Below are 20788 nucleotides of genomic sequence, written 5' to 3' on the forward strand. Positions count from 1 at the left end.
AGGCATTCTATTCTATTTAGTGTCCCATTCCACATGTAATATATACTATAATATAATATACAGTTTATACTCTGGTTTCTGTTCTTCCAAGTGGCACAGATAAAAGATTTGAAAATTGATGGGTGGTATAAAGCTCACCAGATATGTAACTATAAAAGATGACTGAAATCTTCCCTAATGCATAATCATAATTTCATCCTTAACTGCAACTTGTGCTTTCCTGGCTATGGTGTGAGAGAGCCTATTCAAAAACTATCTTCTTCTCAGGCCATTCATTTTCTGACCTGCATTTATATATAAAGTTTGTATAAGCATTTTAAAGGGGTACACAATGTAGTGGGGAAAAAGGCAAATGCACAGAAATGTATTCAAATTTAGTCTAAAATGAATAATTTTAAAAACGTAATTGGGCTATTGTCTTTCCATAAATAAACCAAATAAATAAATAACAAAAAAGTGTTTGCTGTCACCTTAGGGCATATTTATTTCTGCTTTGTGCCTGCTTAGTAGGAAAAGAAGCAAAAATTTTCAAGTTTAAACTTAACGATTCAGTAACATTATTCTTAAAGCATATAGCTTAGTACATACACATTGTTTATGTCCAGACTAGTAAACTTAAATATCCATGAATGTCAGCCTTCATTTTTGTGGCTTCCAGAAAAGAAGTGTCACTACATCCTACTCTTTTGTTTGTCTGAAATTAATTTCTGGAAGCGTCACAAAGGTCCATTCCAGTGCATTCAAGGAAAGAAAAGCAGCACATGTGGAACATGACATTAATGACGCATGGAATTGACAGTCTTCTTACTGTCTGGTTGTAATTTTTACGATTAACCTACTTATACATTAAGGAAAGGCAGCACTTCTGTCCACATAAATTGAGTATAATTGTGTTTAGTGGGCTAGAAAGTGAATTTCTTTGTCTCCAAGGACTCCCAAGACTCTTTTGCCACAAGCACCAGGGAAAGAGGAAAGCATGCAGTGTGACACAAAATAATGAAAAAGAGTGTCTATAAAAGTTAAAGCATTGATTTAAATATTCCAGGATATGACACTAAAATCCATAATGGCTGCTGACCAGAAGCACAGTTTTACAAATTAGCGGGTCACAAGGCTGTTGGCAGCAAATGCTTTTAATGATCTGGCATTGTACATATAGCCTGTTGTCATGACAACCTTCTTGTTGCTTTACAAAACCCTCTGGCTAGTTTCTGGAACATTAACGCTCCATGGCTTTACAAAGAGCACATTAATGACCCGGTGCGGGTATAATAGTTCAATGTGGTAATAGCTTGAAAAAGAGTTGTTTTTGTAAGAGGTTTAAATTTCAGCGTTTTCTATTGCTATAATATAATGTTGTATATAGAAGAGAAAAATACTGTTTATTGAGCAACACATTAGGCACACAATGAAAGGGGTAAAAAAAATTAAATTATTGTAAGCTTCACTGGATTTAGGATATAAGTAGTTTTTGATGGACATTTAATAGAATGAAAATAATGTGCCCTAGCAGAGGATAAAAATGTAACCTAAAGTGCTTTCATTGTCAAATGTTGATTTATGAAATCCCAGGCTTTTTAGCCTTCCCATGCTCATATTTATAAAAATGCCCATTGCACAGTAAATTATAAAATAAATACCCCTTTGATAACAGATCACATAGCTTTATAGGATCAAATTAGTCAATTCAACAGATTCTAGATTCAACTCAGTCAACACATTAATTAAAGTTTTGTCTGAAAAGATTACTAGAAACCCACTGGCTTCCTTTGTGATCCATTGTCTTGCCCGTATTCAGCAAGAACTCAGCATTTCAAAGAAATTTTGTCAGCCCCAACTCTGATTGGGAAAGTCAAACTGAAATATATTACAAGAACTCAAACAGTCCATAAATATCCAACCTTTCTGAAATCTCCTCTTATGTAAAAGTTGCTTGAAACAGCCTGCACAGTCTAAGCAACTTTTGAAATAAATTACAAGAGTAATGATTAAGCAAGTAAATGGCAAATAGCAACTTTACAATTTGGTATTTTAGAAATTTGGAAATGTTGATTTTAAGAAAAGGAACAAAAATGTTCACAAGGATCCTTTTACGAGATCAGAATAATATATTTCACTAAATATCCATAACTGTGTGTGGTGTTTCTGAAAGTTGTATTAAGAATCTTGGTCAAGAAAAGAGCAAATAAAGATCAACCACAGCAACACACACAGTCTTTTGTATACTGTCAACTAAAAGAAGTAAGCTTGAATGGAGCAATTCCGAGCAGTAAAAAAGAACTTCTGTTTTTAGTCTCTTTGGTATCATAACAAGGCGGAAGTTTGGAAGAAAGAAGCCTAGAAATAATGTGTTGCAATGTCCTACTTCTTTTGATCACAGGGGGATGTGAAATTTATAAAAAAAAACAGGGTCTATACAAGAGACCAGCGAGTGTAAGAGCAACACAAGAAATATTCTTCTCTGTGATTTTCTGTATTGTCTGCAGTATTTATGCACACATTTGGAGTATACTCTACTATACACCTCAAATCTCAAACTGTTTGAATATTTCTAGATTAGTTAAAGAAGTACCCTAAGTTCTTGTCAATAAGCCGCGGCTTATCTAAGGAAAAAAGTTGTGAAAATGAAAAAATAGAATATCGGCTTATACATAAGTCCGGCTTATACATCCATCGCGGGGGTTGCGTTCCAGAGCCACCCGCGAAATAAGAATATCCGCGAAGTAGAAACCATATGTTTATATGGTTATTTTTATATTGTCATGCTTGGGTCACAGATTTGCGCAGAAACACAGGAGGTTGTAGAGAGACAGGAACGTTATTCAAACACTGCAAACAAACATTTGTCTCTTTTTCAAAAGTTTAAACTGTGCTCCATGACAAGACAGAGATGACAGTTCCGTCTCACAATTAAAAGAATGCAAACATATCTTCCTCTTCAAAGGAGTGAAGCAAACAAATCAATATGTCTGTTTGGCTTTTAAGTATGCGAAGCACCGCGGCACAAAGCTGTTGAAGGCGGCAGCTCACACCCCCTCCGTCAGGAGCAGACAAAGAGAGAGAGAGGGAGAGTTTGTTTTTCAGTCAAAAATCAATACGTGCCCTTCGAGCTTTTAAGTATGCACTGTGCAGCATGTCTTTTCAGGAATCAGCTTTACAAAAGATAGCAACGTGAAGATAATCTTTCAGCATTTTTAGACGAGCGTCCGTATCGTCTAGGTGTGCAAACAGCCCCCCTGCTCAATCCCCATATGTCAGGATCAGAGAAAGCGCAAGAGAGAGAAAGAGAAAAGTAAGTTGGGTAGCTTCTCAGCCATCTGCCAATAGCGTCCCTTGTATGAAATCAACTGGGCAAACCAACTGAGGAAGCATGTACCAGAAATTAAAAGACCCATTGTCCGCAGAAATCCGCGATATATATTTAAATATGCTTACATATAAAATCACAATTTAAATGACCGCTACGCGCTCGTGTTGACTCGGCGACGCCCAGAGCAGAAAGAACGCGCTCCGGCCGCTCCAACCGCGCCATGCGGGGAGTGAGAGAGACGGCAATATCTCACACTCTCTCCCCCTTAAAGAAATTAAATGGGCGCGAGTGAGACCACTGACCTCCCTCCCTTCTATTAGTTATAGGTTATAGTACGTTCGGCTTATCCATGAGTCCGGCTTATCTATGATACGATTTTATTTTAAAAATTCGTATGATTTTTGGTCTCCGGCTAATACATGAGTCCGGCTTATAGACAAGAACTTAGGGTATTGACCTGCTTAATGGTAAACTTTCACTTTTTCCAAAAAAAAGTGTCAGGGTTAATTGTCACTGTTTGTACTTTGCCCATGACTTGCTTAGGTGACAGCCTGCTTTTGCTTTGTGAATTGTTTTTACGTTGACACGGCTGAATGGTGAATAAAAGAAAATGTCTGGATTATTTTGTTGTGTAGCTAGATTATTATGATTTTTGATATTTTGGATTATACAGATTTCATATTGATTATTTTATTTTTTTGTATTATTTTCATTTTGACTTTGTTGTTATTTATTAACTATGTGTTTGTGATGTCACAGTGACACCATTTTGTGGATCATTTTCAAGAGCATGCATCACTATTTTGGATTCTGCCACACATACCGAATTGTATTGTCATTGACCCGTTTGCTCTCATTTGTGTGTGAGAAACATAAAATGTGACCACTGCTTGCACAGTGTCTGATGTCATTACTGCAGAGGTATTTAAGCTGCCCTCAGCTGCTGCTGCCCAACTTCTGTAGTTCCAGAATTAATCTTGCATTTGTTTCTTTTGGTGAATTAGAGCTATAAAGTCTTGCATATTTATAAGACAGTGTTTCTGTGGGACGTTGGTGAATTGGTTGATTGCTTTGTTGGTTTTGACCTAAAGTTTAGTTTCTCTAAATTGTTTTTTTTATCTCTCAATATGTGCTCTGGCACAACAGTCATATACTACACATTCTATTACATCTAGGTTAGATTTTAATCATATGTGTAGTTAACAGTGGCCCAAATACCTTTATTGTGCATTGGAAGAAACATAGTTTTCTTGTGATTGTAAGCAGTGGGTTAACTGTTAAAGAGTTCAGAGCCATGGCTCAGTGACTAATGTTGGACGAATTAAAATGGTGAATATCTCTTTGGGCTTTAAATGAAGATTTACCCATTTTAGAACATTTTTTGTTGTGTGTAATAGTGAAGTACAAGCAGAATTTTTAATTTAAATTTAGATGACTTCTGTTCAGATCTGTCTTGTGCAGAAAGCTATTAGGACAGGCAGTAACCCTTACAACTGTGAATTAAATAAAGCAGGTTAGAAAATGTTACAGTATATTGATTTTGAAAATCAACCTTAGTTTGTGTACTTTAATATTGCAGTACATTATCTCAGAAGGATGTGGTATGGTTTGGTATAACACATTTGTAGCATAACAAGCATGCATGAAACAGCAAGATTGTTTTCATCAAGTCCTTATTTGATAACTCTGTTTATAGATTTTCATTTTTGATTTACTTTTAATAGGTGGGGCACTGGGCATCTTTTTATGTTAAGCAACTTTACCATACACATGCCAAAACTAATATTGTAAATGCTAGATCATTCACACACCTACTATAAATTTAACACACCCATTATCACTTTTATTAGTTGTTGCTGTTGCTTACATTATGCCAACGTCAGCCTGGCATGTTTTCACCCTTCTGTGGTTTTTACTCTTAAAAGGTATTAAATTCACCAAAGTGATCTCATGTTAATGTGCACTTTAAAAAGTGAAGGTTTCCTATCCCAGTCCTCAGGCTCCCCTAGACAGCCCAATTTTTTGTTTTATCCTAACTCTCAGCACACCTGAACCAGCTGTTCAGTATTTGCTTGGCTCTGTTGTAGAGGGGAGTTAGAATAGAGCAAACAGTTGGACTGTCTGGGGGGGGCTGAGGGCTAGGATCCCTATACAAAGAGATGCAGTACTTTGAGTACAGTACAGTGATAAGTTGTATACTGAATGTGGTGTGTTGAAAAGTAACCAAACAAACCATTAGGCCATGCATTTACTGTAAACATGTTAAACAATTTAATTCCTTTTTGTTAAAAAAAAATTCAACATATAAAAGTGCAGAACAACTATCAACTTCAAATTAAATAAAATAACTTATTTTAAAAATAAAAAATGCAACCCAAGACAAAGCCAACGTCAAATAAGTTAAATAAATATTTGAATAATGACGTACAATAAAAAGATGAACCTGTAACAACATTACAATCACTGTTCAAGAATAAAATATAAAGTTGAATAATTAAGGAAACTATGTACAGATGTGCCAAGAAATTCCAAAGTAAAATTTAAGGCATTTACTTCTTTTTTTTCCAGATACTCTTATTTCTTTCTCTTAAAATCTACCTCAATATTATACTTTCACCATAGATAGATAGATAGATAGATAGATAGATAGATAGATAGATAGATAGATAGATAGATAGATAGATAGATAGATAGATAGATAGATAGATAGATAGATAGATAGATAGATAGATAGATAGATACTTAATTAATCCCAAGGGGAAATTTACACACTTAGAATCCCTAGAATCCTTGATTACAACCTTAGAAACTCTCTTTCCTAACTTTTCTGGAGGCTAAGTCATTTATGACATCATTATAACAGAACTGATGGCCAACGGTGTTATTGATGCTAATCAGTGCAAGCCCTCTCAGTCCACACTTAGAATCCCTAGAATCCTTGATTACAACCTTAGAAACTCTCTTTCCTAACTTTTCTGGAGGCTAAGTCATTTATGACATCATTATAACAGAACTGATGGCCAACGGTGTTATTGATGCTAATCAGTGCAAGCCCTCTGTCTTTCTTGTGCCATGGAAGATCTCAAGTAATTTTTGATTAATCTGAGTTTAGAAAAGCTGTGCTCTGCAGACGCAACAGTCACAGGGAGAGTGCAGGCTATCCAGAGAGCTATCCAAAGATTTGGGTACAACTCACAGATCTCATTTAATTCTTCTTTTTTCTTTTCTCTGCTCCAGAAGGATATGTCCTTTTCTGTGACATAACTGTTTTTGCAGTTTTTCGACACAGAGAAGACTGTAACCTGATATTAGTCTGACTGATCGCATCCAATATAATATCCTTTACAATGCAAGTTCATGCACACGATTCGTGACACCAGCTCACATCAGCTTAAAATAACATTGTGTTTTTGTGTGATTACTCTAGACGTAATATGTCACAAAATATTAATATGTTCCCTTAAGATTGTTTAGGGTGGTCCAGTTCTAATTATTCAATTTTCATTACGCTGTAACTTATTAAATTTATTACATAGAGAATGGAGGACAAGTGGGACATTACATGGAAAATCAGTGAATTAATTCAATATAAGTCCATTTTCGTTTATTATTAGATATTTCAAACAATTCTTTTGTCTTGCATTGTTTTCCTGCATTGCATTAAGAGTTGCATAATTAGAACTCAACCACCCTGTAAAGTTCTATCTGTCATTTTTCCCATTTCTTTGTCATGTGATCGTGCTGCTTCACTGCGGGGCATAACATGTAGTATAAATCCATGCCAGAATACAACATGCAAGATTTATACATCATAATTTATGTCTGACACCATGCAGAATTATATATATTTTAAATTAAAAATGCAGTGATTTTCCTGTATATTCCGGGTAAATTGCATTATACAGTAGGGGAATAGCGTTCATCTGTGCCTTCCAAACTATTTCCTCATTTTAATAGCACAATGGGTGCCCTGTAATCCTGGCAAAGCGGGAGACCCAATAAGTAGCCTACCTGTGTTGTAGTTAGATTGCTGGTTGAAGTTCTGTTTTGGCAAGACTGTCAATTTGTTGAAAATGACCCTGCAGAGTTTCCATGAAAAAATGGCATGACGCATTGGAATATTTTTTTCCAGCTCAAAGAAGAAAACGAAGGACATTGTTCTTATTTGGACTTGGAAAGATACTGTCATGAGAATGGTAAAATAAGTATTCATTTTCTTCAGGCTGGTGACAACATATAGACAAACAGAAAGGTCTGTCGTATCAGACAACCAGACCAGTTAAATTGTAGAAAGCATCTAATACATGCAGACACTGCTACAACACCAATTTGAGTTTTGTAGCAATTTATGAATAAACTGTTTGTGTTCCTTGAAATTTACTGCTGATTCTTTTCATGTTTTACAAGTTAGAACCCTGTAATCCAATAATAACAATAATTTAAAAAAAAAAAAAAAGTTTAGGACATTTCAAGCACTCCTGGGGCCCTCTGGTGGCCTCAGGGGCCCTAAACAGTCACTTAGTTTGCTTATGCCTCGGGCCAGCGCTGCAAGTGTCCTAGTATCTACTTGCGATCTTCTTTTCTCTAAATGGAACAGCTTTTTGACTTAAGATTAAACCTTCTAAACCACAACTTTTACATTAAAAAGTGTTCCTTTTCTAAAGTAATTTCCATTGTAATTGGAATCCTAAAGGGTTTAACAACTTCTTTCCAAATTACAGTGCCTTTGTTTTGGAGTTGAGTTGTTTTTGACTGTTCTATCAAAGACTTGCATTAGACTTTATTTGGCAACTGTTTATATACTGTGAAAGGGGAATTGGATTTTCCATTGTGAACACTCTGGGCCAGGTAGTGACAGCAATTGGTGGTGCATTCCAAGGAAGAGTATTAGTTACAATAAAAAGTGATTGCAATAAATGTGTACCTTTCCTCTGCTGATATACATAAAGAGCAAAATAGGTGCTTTATGACCAGAAAAGCTGCAAATAAAGCGCAATCTTACCTGCTAAAGATGTAATTCTTCTTCCTTATAATTAGATACAGCACCTTGCCTTTCACCAAATGCAAGCCTGAAATATAGTTTATCACTATGACTTAAGGTGTCTGCTGTTGTTTAATGTCTATAGCTAAAATCCCAAACTATTAATCATACAGAATATGAAGAATTTAACGTGCTACATTAGTTATGATGGGATTTGAGAAACTAGTGATTTGAAAGATTTTAAGAATAACTTTATGAAGTTCTACTGTAATAACAAAGTAAACTATGTGATTAAAGTGGAAATTTTAAGATTACAGTTGACATTTCAAGCTTTTTTTCCCACTGTGTTCCTATTTTTTTTCCTTTTCTCTGTACCCTAATAAGCTTCCAAATGATACTCAGATGGTGGGCTATGACTCGCCTTTTCACGGCGACTTTGAAATTTGACTTCTTTTTTATTTCGGGCACTATGCCGCTTTCTGAACTAGAACTTTCGATTAACTTCCTTTAGTGTTGTTTATACAACTGCTTAAACCAACAAATAGTACGTTTTCCTTGCCTACACGTGGCATTCGCTGATATTCTTATTCTTTATCTTTTCACAGAACACTGAACTTAAGGGAATATTTATATTGATTTGCATATTCAAAGAGGCGTAATTTGGTTTGTTGTTGGCAAAATGAATACTGAATTGTCGCAACCTTGGAATATAGGAAGTATTTCAGAAAATCGATGGATGTATTGCTTTGTACATTTCAACATAACATCCTCAAACTTGCTAAATCAAATTCACAGTACTGTATGGTTGTAGCTTATCTTAGCAGAATTAGGAACATAGCAGGAACCAGCCCCAGATGGGGCATTAGTCAATTGCACAGCTCATACATTTGCACACCTACATTGTACCGAAATGAAACTCTTTGTGATACCACAAAAAACCTATATGGACAAAACTGTACACAATCCACACTGGCAATGATCGGGCACAGGATTTGAACTCAAAACACTGGATACTTGCAGAAGCATCATTAACTACTGTGTGACTAGTTATGAATATAGGTTAGATCAATGATAACACAGTTATATCTAAGAGTTGGTCACAGAGTGATCTTCTGACCACATTTTCTCAGGTTCTCCCTATCTAAAAGAAGTGTATATTAGGTTACATTGGCCAGGTGTAATTTACTGTCACTTGCCCAAGGCTGGGTCCTGCTTTATACGTGATGTTGCCTTAAACCTTGCAAGGCAAAAAGCAAATTCATTACATAGGTAAAAATTCATGAATGCAATATGCTTGTCACAAGAGCTTGGCTGTCATTAACATTTGTTTCCACTTAATTTCAAGATCAGGATCAGGTGACTTTGTTGTCATTACTATCCATACACAGCATTCCAGCATATAGTTGTAGGATATTATTATTCATGCAGTTAGCAAACCAAATGTCACCAGTTTTGACACCACTAGTTCAGTTCTTCCCTTCCTTCAGTAAAATGTGTAGGTAAAAAAATACTTTTAATAATGAAATAATTGTTCTCAATGTTTAAAACAAAAGGTTTACATATTAAGATAACATTATAGTGGAGCAGGAAGCATTACACCACTTCACACTTGTCCAACTCTATTTAAACACACTTTTTTTATTTTTGTTTGGGAGACACCAGTTTGATTAGGAACTTTAAATTGCCTAGGGTCAGTGAGTGCATTTATCAGTTGACTAATGTGCCTGCCAGATCAAGTTTCTACCATGTGGCCTGGCTAGGTTCTAACTTTAAGCTACCCATATCAGTAAAAATCAACTGAAGGAAATTGCGTAATAATCAGAAAAAAGCAAATGAGTGAATTTGCCTAATAGATGAGCTATTCTTACTTATCATACACAAACTAAATCCAAACAAAAGGTTTAAATAAACCTCCATTAATTGTTAGATTGAAGCCTCACAGTGTTTTGTGAAATGCTCAGTTTCATCTGTGTCTTTGTTCTCCATGCATTTGGATTAGTTTCTTGCCTGACTTTTTGCTTACTCCTCAATTAAAACCTAAAGAGTGAAATTGAAAGTACCCAAGTGTCTGGGTCCCATCCAAAATAAGCTTCTGGCCCTCATGTTGTTAGTTGAGCCTGCAGCTCTCAGTGATCATAAACTGGATTAAGTAAGTTTTAAAAAAAATTGGAGGTTATTCTTACCTTGTGTTACTACCCATACAGTATGTATATAAAGTTATGCAAATATTTAGTAGGTCTTTCTTTGATGTAATTTCTTGCCCCATTTCACTTGAAGTGCTTAATAGTTGGATTTTAATATATAGTAGTCAGTTTAATATATAATAATAGGTATACGGTTATGTTAGCACATAGTACTGTTCATTGAATCATCCAAAGGGATTGTAACAGAGATTTCATTTTTTTCAGATTGGTGGAATTTATATTGCTTTATATCTTGCTGATCTGTTTTTACTGTAAATATGATACGGTACAGGCATGTGTATTCCAGCCAGTTTAAATTTGATGTTAAGTACAGTAGACCAGTACTCCTTAGTGAAGTGGTAAGTGCAGGAAGATTTACTTTAGCAAAAGTAGCATGTGCAGGAAGATTTATATTTGTTTGTTGACCACATAATTATCTTCTCCTAGTTCTTAAAATGTAGTTGTAAAGAATACCTGTAAGTGAAAAGATATTTACTCCAAATGATATATGAAAGCAAAGTTGGAACAATGGCCTTGTTTGTTTTTAAGTCCCAAAAATAATAATTTTGAAAGAACTTGCACATTTTAATCATTTAATAATTTGTAGTACTTCTTTTTTGTTGTTGATATTAGGGTTGTCAAAAATATGAAAATATCAATAAGAATCAATTGTAACATTTTTAAAATTTTTCCAATATTTGTTTTTCATAGTATCGATTTTATGGCCTAAGTTACAAATGCACTTTCTGTTTGTTCTGACTTTTAACAGTTGAGCCTCATAGGCTAACAATAGTCATGTCTCAAGTTGCAGTCCCATTTCTTATAGTATCTTATTTATAAATTAAAAAACATTATTCAGTGTTAGTCTGTAAACTTTTGCATTTTAAGTTGGGTTCTGAACTTTGTTGTTTTACTACAGGTTAAAACATTTTTGTGGTTAATTAAAATTTTAAATGCATTAAGACAGGGATCTGCAATTAATTTTATCAGCAGACCAGTTTTATTCTACACTGTTCATTCAGGGGTGGCAGTCTTTAGCACTAGACCTCTGGTGCTCCCTCAATTTTTGAACCCTCACCATGAAGAGTGTGCCATAGCACGTTGCTTTCTCTTATTTTATTACGTGTGATTTTAAAATGATATATTATCACATTTACTACATAATAAAAGCTATTAACTTTTAAGTGCTCAATTGCAAAAACAAGAGCACTAATTGTCCGTGTGGTCATATACTGTGTATTACAGTATAAACTGAAATGTGGGATGGTGACTAAAGTGAAAGTTGATTGGATTTGGCCTGGCTGTGGCCACCGATTCATAGATGGGGTCTGCATGAATGGTACATTTTCCTTTGAACTGTATTACATAAAGTACTGCACAGCACAACAATAATTGTGATTTGATTGTTGTTTTTTTTTTACTTTGGCAACTGCCCTGTTCTGTGGCAGTTTCACCATACTTTTAGAGAAACTGCCTATATAAGGTTATGACTGCAGATGGGTGGAAACTGTATTGGGATGGGCAATAATGTGCATTAAGGTTAATGCCAAAGGCTATTGACTACTAATGTGGGTAATTATTCCTGTGCTTTAATGACTAAAATTTCTACTATTTGTTTTCATTAATGAAAAGATTTTAATATATTTAAATACATTTTTTATTAAGTTAGACTACTGTATATACTGTATTGGGTACCAAACACAGTATGGAATTTTAATACTTAGTGTCATATTGAAGTTTGAAATTCTGGTATTGCGACAACTAGCTGATAATTTTTCTGTATATCACAGGCCCCATTTGTTTGCCTTGTTCTGTACTGGTAGATTCTGATTGTCCCATGACTTTGGTTTGGATTAAACTGATGAAAAGCTGGTAGTTGGAAAAAATGATGAACATGCCTTATTCTTATTAATTTGTTCATTAATATGTCTCTTTTAGAAATACATTAATTTATACATATTTCTCTTTACAAAGTACTTTTCGTAATGAGCAGTAGCTCAAAGCACTTTACTTTTTAACAGATATGCATATTAATCAAATGTAAACAATTGTAGATTATTAAATTTAATCAGGGTCACAAATGAGTCTGTTGTAAAGATTGAACCAGTCTACCTCCTCAGTCAGTTGTAATGCAGGTCACTTTTAACGGTACAGTACGATTAAGTTGATATTTAATTAACTTATAAATTATTATTAGTGAACCGTTGTTAATTAATACAGATTTGAGATGTTTCTGGTGATCACCTAAGAATAGGAGGTTAATTTATTAGTAAAATGTATGCCATTAGAAAAGTTTGTTTGTCCTTTTGCAAAAAAAAAATATCTGCAGCTAAATATTCCAGTATTTTTTAATTTAAAGCTGCCTGTTGTAAACCATAAATAAAAGTCATCGGCACCAAGCCTAATATTGGGATTTCAAAACTTTCAAGATCTGGAAGCCAGTCAGTGTTTGAAAATGTCATGTTCTAAAAGTAGGCCTAGTCTCTGTTGTGTTAAATATAAGACAACTGAGTAATCAAGCATCTTTTTCACTTCCTAAAACTAACTTCCTAACAAAGATGACACTGCTGACTACTTCCTAGGAGTTTTCAAGTATAAACTGTCACTTTCAATATAACAATGGGTAAGAATATCTCCCCTCTAAAGTTTGGGTACCGAAGGCTTGTATTATAGAACGGTCCTCAATGTTGTATTTTATATAAACATAACTGTATGTTTTAGAGCAGGGATATCAAACTCCTTTCTTCATTTTAATAGACCAATTTTTAAGGATTCCTGCCTTTGAATTGATTCTTTTATTCATTAAATGACAGCCAAACAGAAATGAGACATGAAACAAGCCAACAGATGATAAGCTAAATTGGGGCTTCAAACTCAAACCAATTTCACCTTAACCTGTTTCTTAATGAGAAGCCATTTCTTGCTCTTAATTAAGCCCGTTATTTAATTCCATGGCCTGTTGCTGCTCTTATTCTGCCACAGCAAACATTTCCAAAACCGTTGATTTTCTGTTTTTTCTAAGAACACCGTCAAAATGTGTTGGTGAGCTGAGAGATCAATCTTACTGAAGCCTTCACCTGAAACCTGTGTGATGGGCACAGGTGAGCTGGTCGGGTAGCGGCTTGTTTTGTTTCTCATTATTGTTTGGCTGCTAATTAAGGAAAAAGCAACAACTAAGGGGCCTGAGTCAAATTAATTAAAACTAAAGCAAAAGAAGTTAATTAGCAGCAAAAACAGGTCAGTAATTAAGAAGATGGTTAGAATGAAAACCTGCAGCCTTTCAGAACCAGAATCTGATATCCCTGTTTTAGAGCCTTATTAGATGTTATTTAGGTAACCAATTTTCTCGCTGTGTGAGAGCAACTCTTGGTAATGAGTAATTTAATACTTCATAGGTTATATATAATAGTTTCAATTCAGCTTATTGTTATTATATCTTATAATATTTATTACTAGTACTTTTGGTGCAGAAACACGCAACAAAAATGGAATACAAGTGACTACAACACATGCATAACATTTTCTAACTCAATTAAAGGACAAGCTTGGTATTTTTCCAAGTCACAATTTTTTCCTCTTTCATAGTATACATTAATTCCCCATGGGAAACTGATTTCTTAAATAATGCATTTTACATAAATTAAAAAAAAACAGTCTAGGTGTGTTCGTGCATATTAAAATGAGTTCTGTGGACCATCCATCCAAACATGAAAATGAAAGCCTTACAATTTACTGAATACATCCACTTTTGAAGTGGCAAAGGTTTCAGTTGCAAAAAACACACATTTCATGTTTCTGGGTATGTTTATGAGAACAAAAGGAAATCAGAAGTAATACATTTTATAACAGATTATTGTCACCTTTTTCTGTCTGATAAGAATATGTTTTTATTCAATTGTCTGTTCACAGTGACCGTTGAGGGTGAAAGTAACATATCAATCAACCACAGACATGTCTGAAACTGATTAGCGTGACATTACTTTTCTACTTCTGTATATTCAGACATATCATTGGTATAAAATGACAGCTTGTTTATTGAATTTCTACAAAAATCTTACTCTAAGAGCTTGAATTACCCTTTCTTAAGTACAATAGCAATTACAGCATTCTCAAAACTAGCTACAGGAAATCACACCCATGGGAGTAAAAGATCATCACAATGGGAGACGGGTATTGAGGTAAAGACTACAGATGGACTCCTTTTATAAATGGCAGAATCTCTCAAAATGCTGTTTTATTAAAATCATTTCTTTGTTTGTTTTTTTTCATTTTCTTAATTTCCAAACTTGGCAAAGTAATGGATGTTATTAGTTTGGCCAAAGGCTGTACTAATGAAATGACAAACAGGAAATTACATTATAATGAAATAAGAGAATTAGTCAAATAGTTAAAATACATTCATTCATCTTTATGTCACCAGAAAAGGTTGTGGGTAATGAAAAGGAAAGAAGTAATTCAGAAAAAGCAAAATTAAAGTGTCAAAAAATAGTCGAAGGGTAGTAGTTGCTCTTTAAAATACAAAATCAAATGGGAGTCGTAGTCATATAATGCAGAGGTTTACTAGATAGAAGTATCTGTCTTTACAAGAGGCAGACATGGTTTTGTGAGATTACTTCTCTAACATAAGAGTGAGATAATTTCACATCTGAAAGAGAAGAAGATGAGAATGCATTTTCTCTGTAAAGCACTACAACTCTTTGCTAGTTAACACAACTGAAAAACATACACAACTGTTTTCCACCTTCATGTAGTGCAAAAAATATTTCATAATAAATGGATATGACCGTTTCTATAATATATATTAAATCTATGTTTCAGAATAAGTCTAAACCAAAATGACTAAGCCCAACATAGTATAATGTAAAAAAAGACATTTGTCTTGAAAATGTACTAGTAGACATTTGTCTTTTATCAATAATCTATTAATAGGATCTTTCAGTGCATTCTTTATTAGACAGATAATAAACATTATTCATAATTTTATAGCACAATACATTTTTATTTAAAAACATTGTTTACTAAGTAATTAAAAATGTAATTAATGAAAAAGTTAGACAATATCAAGATTACAGGCAGGTGATTAAATCAGTTAAAAAAAGTAAATGAATATTACAGATAGACATCAGTCAAGACAAATTCATAAAATAATTGGCTAAGAATAAGATATAGGAGGTAAGTGTCTTTTTTTAAAGTGAGTTGCAAAACACAAGTTTTTAGACAGTATCTGAATGAGCATTCAACATGATTTTATCATGTTACAGTACAACATATTTTAATATGAAGAGGAATGGTGGTCAGTTGGATCTCATAACATTTCTTCCTGAGCTTGTACTTGTACCTTTTACTGAGATAAAATCTGGAAATTAAAAATTGAGAAGTAATCAAGGTGTGTGAAGGATACATTTACCCACCAAAATGACATCTTCAACTCTGTTGAGGGTCAGCAAAGTTTAACATGCCCTTTACCCAATGTCTGTTCTCTGCAGCAGACCCCCAAAGTTACACTTTGTCTACACTAGACTTATACATTCTATGTTGGCTAGCAGTGGTTTTACAGCATTACTGAAAAACAGACAGCAGTTCACCCTAGTAAGTTCTGCCTGAGAGCAGAACACAAAGATACTGAAAGAAGTCGCTAACAATCCCAGAGTTTCATCACGGGACCTACATGTAGTTCTTACTGCTGTTGATGACAAAATGCATTAGTGTACTATCAGAAAGAGGGTGCAGAAATTAGGTCAGCATTGGGGAAAGCTTTTGCTGTCAAAAAAGAACATTAGGCAAGACTAAAGTATGCCCATGGACACGCCAATGCAATGACCAAGACTTCTGGAACAATGTGCAGACGAGACAAAGAGAGAGTGTTTTTTGGCCACAGTACCAAAAGACATTCTTGGCAAAAAAACAAACACATCATTTGATCAGAAGAATGAATACCAAGTGTAAAGCATAGTGGTGGAAATGTTATTGTTTAATGCTGCTTTGCTGCATTATGGCCTGAGTTGATCACCATCATAGAATCCACTATGAATTCTTCATTGTACAAGTGGGTGCTTGAGAATAATATGAGAACATCTATCAGAAGATTGCAGCTCAAACAGGAGTGGATTGCAACATGTCAAAATGACCCTAAACATACCAGCTAAATCTTCAAGGAATGGCTGAAAAGAAGGAAATGGAGGAGGGTTCTGGAATGGTCAAGGCAAAGTCCAGATCTGAATGCCATCAAGATGCTGTGGTGGGTATTTGAAATGGATTGTGCACACATGACATTAATCAAACTTCATACAATTAAAAGAATTCTTCATGGAGGAGTAGGGAAAAACATTCTTTTAATCAGTCTCAGAGACTTTGAGACAGTTATAAGAAAACATCTACTTGCAGTTGCTTCTGCCAAATGGGACAGTTACAGCCAAGAGTGTACTTTCTTTTTCCATAGACAGAATTGGCATATCAGTTATTTTCTTTGTTTTACTTTTAAATAAATTATTGCAAAGTCACGTTTTTGTTTGTTTTCTCTTTTTTTTTTATTACATCACCTTTACTTAAAGGTACACCTCCAATATAAAGGCCCCTGCTGTTCACCATGTGTTTTGTTCCCTATTGGTGTGGTCTGCTTGATTTTAGCTAGTCTGTTTAAATGAAGGTGAGATTTTGATATGTCCACATACATTCAAAAAGAAAAAATATTTAATAGAGTGTATTTACTTATTCGCTTTTTTATTTACATGGGAGGTGAATCAGGAGGAAACCTTTGCTTTCTAGAAAGAACACCAGGACAACACTAAAGTATGTCCATAAACACCTAGGGAAAGTCCAAGACTTCTGGAATAATGTGCTTTGGATAGACAAGATCTTTCTTTCTTTCTTTCTTTCTTTCTTTCTTTCTTTCTTTCTTTCTTTCTTTCTTTCTTTCTTTCTTTCTTTCTTTCTTTGTGCATGAAGTAGTTAAAATAAAATGAGCTTGAACACAGTTGCAGCTAAATATAGATGGGCTTCAAAACCTACAAAATTCAGACAATTCGCTTTAAAAATATAGTGGTATCTAGAAACAGTCTCAAAACTTAATTTAGCCTCTCATACCACATTGCTGATAACAGTGTGCGATCACTACATGTACTCCTCCACAAACTGCCTGTTGCTGACTAGCTTGTACTAGGATAGTCAATTCTGCAAACTCTGTGGGTTTGTAGCTTTTCTGTCTTAGATGTCTGCTTAGAGAGGCCCATGATTATTTCCATAAATGTTTGTGTAAGCAACAGTACCATCTGTACTTTAATTTTAAAATGATGAGGCAGTGTGACCCTTGACAATAAAATTCCTTAAGAATATTTGGCTAACTTCGGTAACTAATCATGCACTGCTGATGGGCAAGATATCAGAAATAAACTTATGAGTGCTTAACATTAATCTATTTCCTGTGTCAACCATGCCAAATGTAATACAACTTTACAAGTCTACCCCTGCTATTCACTGTTGTTTTTTATTCCCTGTTGGTGTGTTCTGCTTGATTTTAATGAATCTTTTATTTAGTTTAACCATTTTTTTGTTTTGTTCTTCTTCAAACATAATGGATGATAATTGAGGTTCCACCAGCTTTTGGAGTTTTCTCTTTTTACCTAAAACTTTGTTTGTTTGTATTTTTAACTTTAGTAGCCTCTTCTCTCTATCTCTATATTTCTTTTTTCATGCATTTTTCATGTATTTAACCTCCTTACTTAACATTGTATTTAGTTACTTTACATGTTTTTGTGTGCTTTAAAGATGATTTGGAGGTTGTTTTCTCAGTATGTGATAGTTTGTGCATTGCTGAAATCATCAGTGCCATATTTGGACTTTACTGTTCACCATGTCCTTTATTCATTATTGGTGTGGTCTGCTTGATTTTAGTGAGTCTGTTTAAATGAAGATCATATTTTGATATATCCACTTATATTAATAAAGGAAAAAAAATCAGAGTGTATTTACTTGTTCACCTCTTTATTTACATGGGAGGTGAGTCAGGAGGAAGCCTTTCCTGTCTAGCTCACTTTACTGTCAGCTTCAATGCACTAGAGTAATTTGTATGAACTGGTTAAACAACAATTTTGAAGAACATCTGCTGCAGGATTTAGTATGTGATCCTGAACCACTGTATATCATCTAAGCTTGCAAATGCCTTCTGGTGGCAAAAAAACAGATCTTCAGCATTACAAAACAAATGTGTTTTCAGGTGGATGAGCAACAGAGCATGGTTTTGATATGTACAGTAGTTATGGACATTTTATGCTGCATTGTTTATTTAAAAAATGTACTTGTCATCCATAAGGTTGTTTAATCTGCCTATGTTACCTACTGGGGCCTTCAGATTGAATGCCACTATTGAAATATAATTCAGATTTATTATAAAGTGTTATTTAAATGCATAAACTGTCTTCAAATGTAAATTATTTGTTTTACTTCAGTTTATTTTCAAGATTGTTTTACTCCAGATGTGCTATGCAGTATTGCAGTGTATGACAGATATGTTTTTGCGCATTACTTCCCCGGACAACATGTTTATGTTTCTGGGTAGCTAGCTTGTATTACCTTTACTAAAATGGACAGCCTTTTTCTTATTAAATAAACCCCTTGACAACAGTTTTTGAGACAGATTTTTCTACTCCACTGCTAATTCTCTTAGATCCAAAATTGTAGTCATAACAGACCTTAACCTTAGATTTCTGACTGCTGCTGATTTATTCTACAGTAGAGCTGCTAGGCATCCATCGTAGCAAACAAAAGCTCTCCACTTTCTCATTAAACACAATTGAAAAGAACTAATTTCTGATTTTCCTTTTTCTGCTCTTACGCCTTTACAATCATCATTTTCAAGAGCCTTTTCAGTGTTTTACTCACCTACTGTAAGTGCATCCACAGCTTTATACTCAGTCTGCAGTTTTGTACACAGATGCCTCACCCATCCTATACTTTATGCTGTGCATTTAACATCTAATTCCATCTTTCTCATGTGTTCCTCAACTTTGCAATTTTCTTCATGTTTTGGGACTAAATGACTTCCAGTTATTGGTTTTTGATCTAATTTCTGTATCCTCCCCTCCACTTTTTTCTCTGCTAATATTACACTTTTTAATACATACTGTGCCTGAATGTCTCTACTCATAACTTTACTTTTATCCAGCAGAGGTTATTTTTGTAAGTACAGTTGCTGCAATACTAATGTTTAGGTCTTACTGGAAATATTCTGACACTTACTCTGTAAATTTTGGAAATCCTGTTTCGTCAGTCTGGTCCCAATTGAACTTTAAGTAGCATGGATTAACAGATCATCTGGCTCCAAATTTAAGAGAGTGGCAAGCTGCTGTGTTTGGTGAGAGGCTGGTTGAGTGAGGTGTCCGTGTTGTGTTTTCAATCTCTTTTTGTAAATTCTTCCCTTTCTGTGTCTTTGTTCAGCTTTGGGACTTGCTATGTCTGTCATGTCTTTCTTATTGGTCTAAACTGGCATCTTTAACTTTGAATCCTAAAGGATCCCCTATTTCAGGGTGGTCTGGGGCAGTGGGCATAGCAAGGGATGGATGTTATTGCTTGCTTTTAATGCGGATGTCCATTCATGGTTCTTTTTCATGACTGCCATTTTCTTCCCACTGAACTCTAAAAGTTGATCACAAAGACGATTGTTACAGTTAAACTGTGAAACATTCAATTGCTTCATTTGTAAAATAATTAAAGACTTACCGTACCTTAGTTTATATAAGAGAGAACTGAGTAGAAAACATCATGTCTTCTGGCTTCTAGAAGCAAAAATAAGCATAGCTGGGAAAAAAATTATTAATGACTGTGTTTAACATGTTTGAGCATTTTAATAGGAAGGTCATACCAGGAGCAGTGAGCATATTGAGATTATAAAATGTAACCAAAATTATCTTGTCATGAGTAATATTTCTAACTGTTGTCCTACATGTTAAATGAAGAATAATTCCACTTTATGTATTGAAAGCTTAGTTCAGAAAAGTGGCTGACAAGTACAAGTACATGCATTTGATTTACATATATTCATTTTCTATTTGGTATCTTTACTGTTTGGTGTTCCTTTGGTCCAACCCATGCATATAGATTTTTTTGGTTCCTGTTAAAATGTAAAACTTTAATGGGCCCTGCCTATGGTTGATTTACTCACTAACTATTGTAAATACCAGGAAAGAAGGACAGGAATCCTGGCTGGGATATAGGAAGGTTTCATACCCGGCCAGGAGGACATAATTGAAGGACCAGTAGCATGTCATTCCCCAGTACACCAGGTGGCAGTGTTTCTCAGGGCTGATCCCGGTTCAGTTA

At 34.6% G+C, this 20788-nt stretch overlaps 1 protein-coding gene across 7 annotated transcripts in view; it reads left to right on the top strand.

Annotated features, from left to right (window-relative positions):
* The window catches only part of fam110b (family with sequence similarity 110 member B), a 177867-nt gene that overhangs the window by 141447 nt on the left and 15632 nt on the right, over nt 1-20788 (top strand). The window contains exon 1 of one of the 7 annotated variants that reach the window (XM_051929072.1): nt 16686-16709. The exons of the other annotated variants lie outside the window; for them this stretch is intronic. The gene's annotated coding sequence lies outside the window, so the exon portion shown is untranslated. Of the gene's footprint in view, nt 1-16685; nt 16710-20788 lie in introns of those variants that run through there. 7 annotated transcript variants of the gene reach the window in all.

Source organism: Erpetoichthys calabaricus, chromosome 6 (assembly GCF_900747795.2).
Source record: "Erpetoichthys calabaricus chromosome 6, fErpCal1.3, whole genome shotgun sequence".
NCBI lineage: Eukaryota > Metazoa > Chordata > Cladistia > Polypteriformes > Polypteridae > Erpetoichthys > Erpetoichthys calabaricus.